The sequence below is a fragment of the Ovis canadensis genome, chromosome 22, assembly GCF_042477335.2.
Source record: "Ovis canadensis isolate MfBH-ARS-UI-01 breed Bighorn chromosome 22, ARS-UI_OviCan_v2, whole genome shotgun sequence".
NCBI lineage: Eukaryota > Metazoa > Chordata > Mammalia > Artiodactyla > Bovidae > Ovis > Ovis canadensis.
In genome coordinates, this window is record NC_091266.1 from 18,913,586 (window position 1) to 18,924,076 (window position 10,491).

At 39.4% G+C, this 10,491-nt stretch overlaps 1 pseudogene; it reads right to left on the minus strand.

Annotated features, from left to right (window-relative positions):
• Positions 1–8,637: 8,637 nt before the first annotated feature.
• On the minus strand, positions 8,638–10,099 carry LOC138427912 (transcriptional adapter 2-beta pseudogene; annotated as a pseudogene).
• Between the last annotated feature and the right edge of the window lie 392 nt (positions 10,100–10,491).

A 10,491-nucleotide genomic window follows, 5' to 3' on the forward strand; every position in this document is an offset into this window, starting at 1 on the left:
GACAACACTTTGTTGACAAATGTTCATACAGTCAAAGCTATGGTTTTTCCAGTAGTCAGGTACAGAGGTGAGAATAGTACCATAAAGAAGACTGAGTGCCAAAGAATTGATGCTTTCAAATTGTGGTGCTCTAGAAGATACTGGAGAGTCCCTTGGACTGCAAAGAGATGAAATCAGTCAATCCTAAAGGAAATCTTCCCTGAATATTCATTGGAAGGACTGATGCTGAAACTGAAGCTCCAAGACTTTGGCCACTTAATGTGAAGGGCCAACTCATTGAAAAAGACCCTGATGCTGGGAAAGATTGAGGGCAGAAAGAGAAAGGGCAATAGAGGATGAGATGGTTAGATAGCATGACCAACTCTGGACATCAATCTGAACAAACTCTGGGAGATAGTGAAGGACAGGGAAGCCTGACATGCTGCAGTCTGCAGGGTTGCATATTTGGATGGGACTTAAGGACTGCACAACAATAACGGACATCCATGAACAAAAGCGTCTGCATGGGAGGCACTTGAGAACCAGAAGATTGTTAAACTTCAGTGCAGTCCATGGCCAAAGAGCCATTTTTAGAAGTCAAGCTGACACCCAATGGCCATGGTCTCAACTATGTACCTGGAAACAGTTCTGTAACCTGAGAACTCAGCTATAGCCCCATCAGCTCTGGTTCTGTCACCAGCACTGTATGCCAAGGGACCTGAGAGTAGTTCGGCCCATCTGTGAATCAGGTGATTGGGATACAGACCTCCAGTCCCAGCAGTGTTTGGGATGTGATCCTCAGTGAGATGTCAGAGTTCTACTTTTCAGCTCTAATTTTGGGCAGGTGGGAGGAGTCCCTTTTTTCTCTAGTGTAGTTCCCGTCTTTCTGTACCTAGAAAAAACTTTTCTCTCCAATTTGATGATTTACTCCCAGACTTTTGTGTGCTTCAGCTGTAATCTATTGAAGTTCTCTAGCTTTATGGAATTTCTTTGCCACTACTGACTCAGTGAAAGCCTTGAATTGCTATCTGGTTTTCTCCTTTCTTCCACTGTTCTGCCTTAACAGGACACCACTATACTAATCTCTTTAAGACACCTATAAGGGCTTCCCTGATAGCTCAGTTGGTAAAGAATCTGTCTGCAATGCAGGAAACCTGGGTTCTAGCCCTGGGTTGGGAAGATCTTCTGGAGAAGGGAAAGGCTGCCCACTCCACTACTCTACCCTAAAGATTCCATGGACTGTATAGTCCACGAGGTTGGTTGCAAAGAGTCAGACACAACTGTGACTTTCACTCTCAATTGTCTGCTTGCATCCCTTTTGCCGGGAGCTAACACGGGAGATCCCACCCATGACAAGGTCATGCAGAAGAGATCTGATAAGCAAGGCTTCAGGACTCAAGGGATCCCCCGGACCAGCTTAAGCATCTACCCCAAAACCAGAATCTGTCTGTCTTACTATTTTGTGACTTTCACCAACTCCTCTGACATTAACAAGGGGCTATCCCCAACCACCTTTCTCTGGAGAAAATCAACTTAGGGCTCTAGCTAATAAGTCTCCTGGACATGAGAGGAATATTTCAAATCAAACCCCCTCTGTTAACATTCTAGCTTGCTTGGCAGGTTTATCCAGACTCTTGCAGCTATGCATATGATTGTTCACAGCCTCCCAACTGTGAAAGGCACAGGAAGCCTAAAACATAGAGCCTTTTAAAGAGTTAAAAGTTATTAGAGTAGTGCTGGTGTAGGATTTCATTATTGGGCCAATGCTTATTGTTAAGTTCCCATATTTCTTATCCACTGTGCACCTGGAAGTGCATTAGTTAACATAGTTGGAATGTAAGAAAAACATGTAGCTTTGAAATTAACCACATCAGACCTTTGAGCTATCTGGTTCTTTCTTTCTTGTAACTCACTGCACCTTTGCTCCGTGAGAAATGTAACTCTGTTTAGTATTTTCTGAGGCTGACATAGATTAGAAATATAAAGAAAAAACATTTCGAGGGAAAATAAGTTTCTGGTTGAGCAGCCTTTATCAAAAGAGGGTCATAAAAAGTTTACAGGTCTCCAAGGCCAGAAGATAATGTACACAACATCATTCATGGGAAAGGTATGCATAAAAAATCCTGGTTTCGATAAAGACGAAACAGATGTAATGTTTGGGCTGACTCTTTATGACTTTGCATCTTTCATTTCCCTCTATGTACAAGTTAAGGTATAAAAGTTTCCCTGAAAAATAAAATCACGGACCGGGATCAGTTCCATGAAAGCCTGGTTCCCCCATGTTTTTCTTTCTTTCTTTCTTTCTCTCCTCTATTTTCTTATCTGCTACAATCTTTCTTTATCTCTCTCTCTAAATCATTTTCCTCGCCAATGCCATTTCTCCTTCGGGTTCCCCTGGATCCTGCGGGGGCTGGACCCTGGCACCCTTTGCCCTTTGCCATGTGAAGATACAATGAAAACTCTACAACTTGGAGTAAGGCCCTCTTTTAAACATGCTGGCACCTTGATCTTGGACTTCCAACCTCCAGAACTCTGAGAAATAACTTTCTGTCATTTAAGGCATTTTATTATAGCAACACTAAAGGACTAAGATAATCCAATATCCTGTGGGTACATTTTCTCAGGTCTTTTTTCCCTTTACCCGGCTTTTGTGCCCTTAGTAAATGGCACATGAGAAGGAATTAGCAAGTGGATTCAAATCATATCTGTGAGGCGCCACTGGTTTTGAAACCAACAGGTTCACTCATTTGTCACATTAAAGATCTGCTGAAACTTAAGGCATTTCTTCTCATCCTTCTGTATGGTGTATTTGCCTTTCCTCATCTCATATCACCAAGCATAGAAATTATTTAAGTGCTCATCTATTTTTGAAATATAGTTTTTCCAGATTTATTCCATCATCAGATTTCTGGAGGGTCTCTAATACTATGAATTTGCAGTCTATTTGGATTTTTCCCTGGTCTTTTGAGACTTTCTACCTCCTGACCAGAAGTATAATTCAATTTGTTTTCAACATTTGAGTGTCCTCATATGTTAGGTGTATTTTAGTAAGAAACATAAGGAGTAGCCTCTTTTTAAATCTGTGATGAGTTTTCTTTTTAATGATTTATGCCTAAATACTAACTTCACCTCATACTCCTGAATTTTGAATTCTTATCCTCCCTTGTCCTCTCCCTTATTTTGAAAGATATTTTTGTGTCCTAAGTTGCATGCATAATTATGTAATTTTTAGAACAAGATAATCTGATAATTGACTAAATAATAAGTAATTGAATAACCTATTTGATTTTTTATAAAGTGATTTTTTTTTTGGCATATTGATCACAAAGGGCATATATACATGTATTTCTGACCTGTATCTTCTGCAAGAGGTATGTGTATTCATTAGTGTAGAAGAAATAGAATCAGTGTCAAAAACTCCACTGGATTATTTAGTTCCAAAGAGTTATTTGTTCACTGTAAATAACCCTCTTCTCATCCCCCAAACAATGCAGGTGTTATAGTGAGGATTTTGCTTCAGAATGACTTGAAACAATATTAACATATTGTTTTTGTATTGCTGTTGAGAACAATTAGCAATGATTTAGTGTCTTAACTGCAGAATATAATCCTATATTTCATAAATCAGTCTGACATAGATCTTATTGGACTGAATTAAGTTTGGTGTTCATTTCTAGAGGTTCTTGTGGAGAATCTGTTTCTTTGCCTTTTCCAGCTTTTAGAGGCCATACCATTTCTTTGTCCATGCTCTCATCCTCCATCGTCAAAGTCAGCAAATGTAGGGTAAGTTTTTCTCAGATGACATCACTCTAAACTCTCATCTGCTTCTGTCCCATTTTTCACAACCATCCTGATGATCTAGGATAATCTTTTTATTTTAAGGTCAGCTTTTTAAGCAACCTTAATTCTACTTCCTTTGCCATGAATCTTTACCTGTTCATAGATTCCAGGGGTTAGGATATAGATATCTTTGGAGGCCAATCATTCTACCTTCCACAATCTACTTTTTTTTTTTTAATTTCACATTTTATTAGGAGACAGATGGGAAGAAAGACAAAAATAAATCACTAAAGAGGAAGTTGAACACAAAATACATCAAAATAACCTTTTCTCATAAATTGATCTGAAGAAAAAAACATCTAAAATTTCATTTAAGAAAACTATTAAAGTCAGATGTGGCCTGCTATTTTTAGAACAGTTGAAAATTGCATCTGAATCTTTGTAAATGTAAACCTTTTCTAAAATCAGGAATGAGAGCAGGGGATGAAGCATCGATTTTCAGTGGAGAACTACACATTTTCCCATTCAGTCACATCCTGCTTCCAGACCTGGACTACAGTCACATTCTGGCTCTAGCTCTTAGCATTTGTCCACAGTATTATACCTTTAAAACCTTCAATTCCTTATTTGCAAAGTAGTAATAATCTTTCAAGTTGTGCTTATTTGGTGTTAGAAAATAATGCAGTGATATATGTAAAGTGTTTAGGGTAAAACAAATAAGAAATAGTAAATAAATGTTAGTTACAGTATTGAAAATGAGTACAACTAAAGACACAGGGAATCTATCCTTAAATTTATACATATTTTTACCTATTCCTCCTGCAATTTGGTGATTCACTATAAATAGTGTAAAGGTACATGAGGAATGCTTACATATAATTTAAAAAACTATGTCATTAACATCATTTTTATAGTTGAGCATTGCAGAAAAAAATTGATAATCAAAAAACATTAGATTGTTTAACAGTATTTCTATTACTCCAGCCTAAACAGCAATAAACAGGCCCACAGAAAGCTCATCACTGTCCAGACAGACCCTTTGGACATTTCAAGGATCCAATGCCACCCTGGCATCAGCCATGGAAGCAGATGCTATTTGCAGCTGTTTGCTATGACAGTCACCTAATGTGGCAGGGGAAAAAAAAAAAAACCTACGTTTTTAACACAAGCTGCTCAAATATTCAAGAACATATTTGGCTTGTCAAGGCACTTTTAAAAAATACTGTAAGAGATGAGATTTATGGGAAATACAAATTGTAAGCTACCAAGAAATATATTTCCAGAATTTACCTGTGAATAAATATATTGTGTATGATTTCTAATCAATTGCTGTTACTAAATTGTGAAGGACAATATTTTTAAGCAAAAGGAATAGGGAAAGGAAATAATTTTATTTATTATTTTTTATTTATTATTTATTATTATTATTATTCATTTTAAAACTTATTCTAGTATTATTGACCAAATTTACCATATATTGTGCACTTGAAATTTTGTTTCATAAGATATATAGATTAATATAGTTCCATCCATTTATTTCCTTTTTTTTTTTAACCTCTAACAACCTTGTTAACTTACCTCCAATCCCATTGGAATTTTTAAGTAAACTCAATGATATGATTGCTTCTCAAGCAGACTGAGAAAATCCTGACAGTCTAATTTTCCAAGGGGTCCTGGAAGTGATTTTATCAGTCATAAACAGCAGAAGCAAATCTGCAATAGTAATTTTAAGCGTTCACACAGTCCAGATATTCTATATGCAAAAATAGCTGGAAGGAATCTTAATGTTGGGGTATTATAACACTAAAAATTAGGAGCATACCTGTACATGCAGAGCAAGAATTTTAAAGTTGATTTAAACATAATTTTATACAATAGTTATAAAGAGGATATAGTAGAGTTTGTCATATGACATTTCTTGGTAAATAAGAAATTATTCTCCCTTTAATTCGAAAGAGTGCATTCCTACAAGATATCCCAAGCCTACTAGGTGTGTCAGGATGTAACTTTCTTGTGATGTTTATTTGTATATTATGCTTATAGAAAACAGTCTTGGCATCTGGTGTTTTATTCAATATCCTTTTAATCATCACTGTCTAAGATGGTTATTGCTGTCAATATGATTTGCAATAATGATGCCTTGTGATTATGTTTAGCTCTAGAAATTGTACCCAGATGTCAGTTTGCCTGGACATAGAATCAGTTTGCATGGACATTTTAGTCTAAGGATATTCTGAGCTTTTGTGGACATAGTAAAGCCATCATTGCTGTCCAAATAGAAAATGGTTAGATCTCTAGACAGAAAATAAAGAGAAATAGCATGCAACTTCCAATGGAAAATGTTTAAAAGTATCATTTACAACAAACTGGTTTCTCACAAATCTTCCTGTTTAACTTTTTGCCCAAAGTGTGGGATTACATTCTGCAGAGTGCAAGGATGTCCCTAAGAAAATGGACATTAATTAGGAAACTAAACATATAGATTAACATTTAAGCAAGGCTCTCTCTCTCTCTTTTTTTTTTTTTTTTGGTTCTCAACCTATTTAATGTGTAAAAGAGAAATATCAGTAGTAGGCAGAGTTTTGGTTTGAATACATTCTCAGAATGCTGGCCATCCAGACCAGTATTCTGAATAGATTGATTATTTTCTGTGACCCAGGGAGTTTCAGTTTTGAAAAGACCTAATCCCACAAGATTTTGGTGACTAATTTATCATGAGAATTAAATACAGAAATTTAAAGGCTCCAAGCTAACAGCAGGGGAAGAACTAGTGTAACAGTAATAGCTCGGGTTGATGGGACAAGAAGCAACCAATTATAAAATCACATTTCCTTTGTAACTAAGTGTTCATAGTTTAACATAAATTATGCATTCATTGTGGTGTTTAAAAACAGTCAAGCCTAAATATATTCATACTGTCAAAAAGATACACATACTGAAAACCTGCTTAAACACAAAAATTTTAGCCAGGACCATGAACATTTAGAAGAAGTTTTTGCTTCTCAAGCTTAATGAAAGCCTGGGAATCATTTCATTAAAAAATAAGACTAAATGTAAAATCTCACCAAATTAGGAATCCAATGTAGAAAATCGATGATACCAGAGTAGCTAAAGCTAGCAGTTCTCAAATTTTAGACTAGTTACCTGGAAGGCTCATAGAAACACAACTCCATGGCCCTACCCCTAGAGAACTGAACAGCGCCTGAGTCCCTGAAGTTCTAGCAGGTTCCCAGGAGGTGCTGGTACTGCTGGTTTAGGACCCCAAGTGAGAAACACTGGCCAGAACATCTGTAAAAACATAGCACTGTCTCTATCTCTGCTCAGCACAGTGTCCACACACTGTCAGCCATGGTAATTCTGCAGGAGACAGCATGAAGGGGGTATTCAGGAGGGACACCACTGCCTGCTACCTCATGGTCAGAGAGAAATTCTGGGTTTTTTCTCAGGTCATATGGAGCACTGCTCTGCCAGCATGTGATGAGGTTTACAACTAAAGCCATATACAATACACTTGAAGTGTTTATTTAATGCTGCAAATTTACCTTAGGGGACAGAAGAATGTAAATAGAAAGAAAAAGGCACCTTAATTAAGTCATCCTTGGTAATGATGAGGTTTTGTTGTTGTTGTTGTTTTTTCCTTTCTTCCAAATAACTTCATTGTAATGTAACTTCAAACATTCTGGGAGGTAAACAGTCTTGGTAGCTACAAGGGAGGAGAGAATGCTGGAGTCTGGCCATTCTACTGTCTCTACTGCAGGGTCTTAGACACAAGAGCCCCAAGCAGCTGGAAAACAAAGATTCAAGTTCCAGTAGGAAGATACAGTGCATGTCCACAAAAAAGCACCCCTGAAACCATCTTTAAACAGAGTTGGGCAGAGCCACCCCTGAGTCTGATTCAAGACAGTGACCCAGTGAAGCAGTGCCCAGGCTTAGAGGCCTAGTCAAGTGCCTGATGCCACCCAAGTAAGACACATAGCCAGTCTCAGTGAAAGAGGTACTTGCTACTGGGGTGAAAACCCTGGAGGGATCTAGTTCCAGGACTCAAAACTCTCAGCCATGAGTTTCCTAAAATGAGTTCTTCCAGATACAATGCACACAAGCTCTAAGAGCAGCAAAAGCACCCCTAGTAGAAGAAGCTTAATGTTCTGGCAGTCTATGTTGGTCCCTGCATCCCCAGAGACCCAGAGGAGCCTGCTGAGGGCTGCTGCTCCTTCCACGGTGAGCTCCCCAGCAGTCGGTTTGGGAGTTACAAGCTCAAACTCTGTCACTTCCAGTGGTTACCGGGAATCTCAGTTTAGCCAAATTGCGCAACACCAGATTGCTCCTTGCAAGTCCCTGTGGATGCCTACCCTGTCCTTCCCTGGCCTTTCTTTCACCTACCCTGCCCAGTCCCCACCTAAAGTGCCACATGCCAGGCTGTGCTAGGCATTGTGGGTGGCTGTGGGCAGCTGGCAGAGTTCAGGTCACAGAGTGAGGCTGGTAGCACCGCAGGGAAACATTTGCCTCCACCCACAGCACAACAGTCATGAACCAATGGAAACAAAGTCACAAATAAACATGAATTTCCAAATTTCATCATAATATTCTCCAAATTGAACACTTAAAGGCAATTGTCATTTTAAAGTACTACGTTTAAGACTAAGTTAAAATATACATGTATTTGTCTCCTCCTTGATTGACATAAGATTGTTACTGTTGATTCTTCAGAGAACCATATAAAGAATTTAAATCCTAAGGGAAAAAATTAATAAACTCAATTTGTTAAAAATGAGCAATAATGGAGGAAAAAACTGTTTCCTCTCCACCCCTCTTCCTACACCCCTTGGCATTTTGGCTCACAAAATTTACAGCATCATTCCAGCTTTCACAGCTAGAGCTTTAGGAAGGATCCCTGGATATACTTTCCATGAAGAAGTTTAAAATCCTTTCCTTGAGGACTTTGTCCAGATAGCCCAGAACCTGGCTCTTAGAGGGGATGTCTGCCACTTATGGAGGTGGTTCTTGAAGATGATGGTCTTCAGGGTCATGTAGCACATGGGGATCAAGTTCAGTGAGCTGGAGAGCACCTTCTCATCATGCAGTAGGAGCTTGAAGCTGGGCAGGTTCTGGATGGCAGTGATCTTGCCATCCTAGCCATCCTCCTTACCTCACTTGGTGCCTGCCTCAGTCTTTTTTCCTCTCTTGCACTCGTGTTGGGCCACCTCATGTTTAGCCAACTCCTCAACCTTGGTGATGCCTTTGTGCTGGTTCCACTGCAGCTGCCAAATCTTGGTGCACAGCATCTTCTTTTTGTGCATGTTATGGAACAGGTTGTCAAACTCCTCACAGGAAATGAACTGTGTGAGTGGCTGCAGCTTCAATCACAACTTCTCCTCCCTGGTGACCTTGTGCTTAGCCTCCTTCTCCTTGTCCTTGCCTAGGAAGGCAGGCACCAAGTTGTAGTCACCTGTGATTTTCTTGCACTGCTGCCACTCCTTGAACGTCTGCAGGCATATGTCCGTAAGTGTGAGCTTCAACTCTATCTCCACATGATGGTAGTCTTAGTTGAGAGCCAGCTGATAAACATCTCAGTGTCCTGGTCATACTTCTCTATCTTGTAGTTGTCCCACAGGGGCAGGTAGTCCAGCTGTTGCTGCTCAGCCAATACTTCCTGGGGAATCTGGAAAGCTTCAATCTGAGCAGCCATATCCTCCCAGTTTCCAAAGCTAAACTGTTCAGTGGCATCCAGCAGCAGCTGTCCTTGTGGCCACCAGCTGATCACGTCCAAGCTTGTTCTGCAGGCTGCATGACAGGCCAATGAATTGGAGATGAGGTGTCGAGGCAAGGTGTTATTTGGTGATTTGGCTGGCCAAGAAGATGGCAGACTAATGTCCCAAAATAACTATCTTCTTCTGGATACTAGGTTCTTTTATGGATCAGAGATGGGAGGAGAAGGGGAAACAAAGTACAAAAGCCATTAATCTTGCAAATTTCTCCTAGAATGGCAAGTCTCAAGCAGTAGATGTGTTAATTTCTTCCTTCTTGCCATCCACAGGTGGGCAGGATCATGAACAAAGGCACTTTAGCAGGCAGAGATGCTTAATTCTCTGAGGCAGGCCATTATGTATGATTATAATAACCAAAGCAACAAAAAGACGTGTCAAAGAAACACTTCCAACATAGAATCAGAATTGGCTTTTCCTTGTAACAGTAGCCATGATAGCGGCAGTGTGGCTGATCTCTGTACCAGCTGAGAAGCACTCAGAGCACACAGCTCAATGCCCTTGTAGTTGATGCAGAAGTGCAGTGGGCTCACCTCCACCAGGCAGTACACACAGTACTTCTTATCAAGTTCCACCATCTTCCTCCACCTGCCTCCTTGGCTCCTGCCACTGTCACTCTCTCTGCATTTTATGAAATTGGGGGTACAAAGCTATTCGCATGCAAAATAGAATCCAAATTTTATTGTTTTAAACATATAAACTCATAGATATTGTTCAGTTGCTAAGCTGTGTTCCACTCCTTGCAAACCCATGGACTGCAGCACACCAAGCTTCTCTGTCCTTCACTGTCTCCTGAAGTTTGCTCAAACTCTTGTCCATTTACTTCAATCAAAATTTATCTGAATCTCTTAATTAGAAAATAGTAAGCTAAATAAATTATCCCATGTTTAATGTGGATTGATATGCTTTATAAATATAGTCTTCATCTTCTTTCCTCTCTTGGAATTGTATACATATTTTTGACACAACT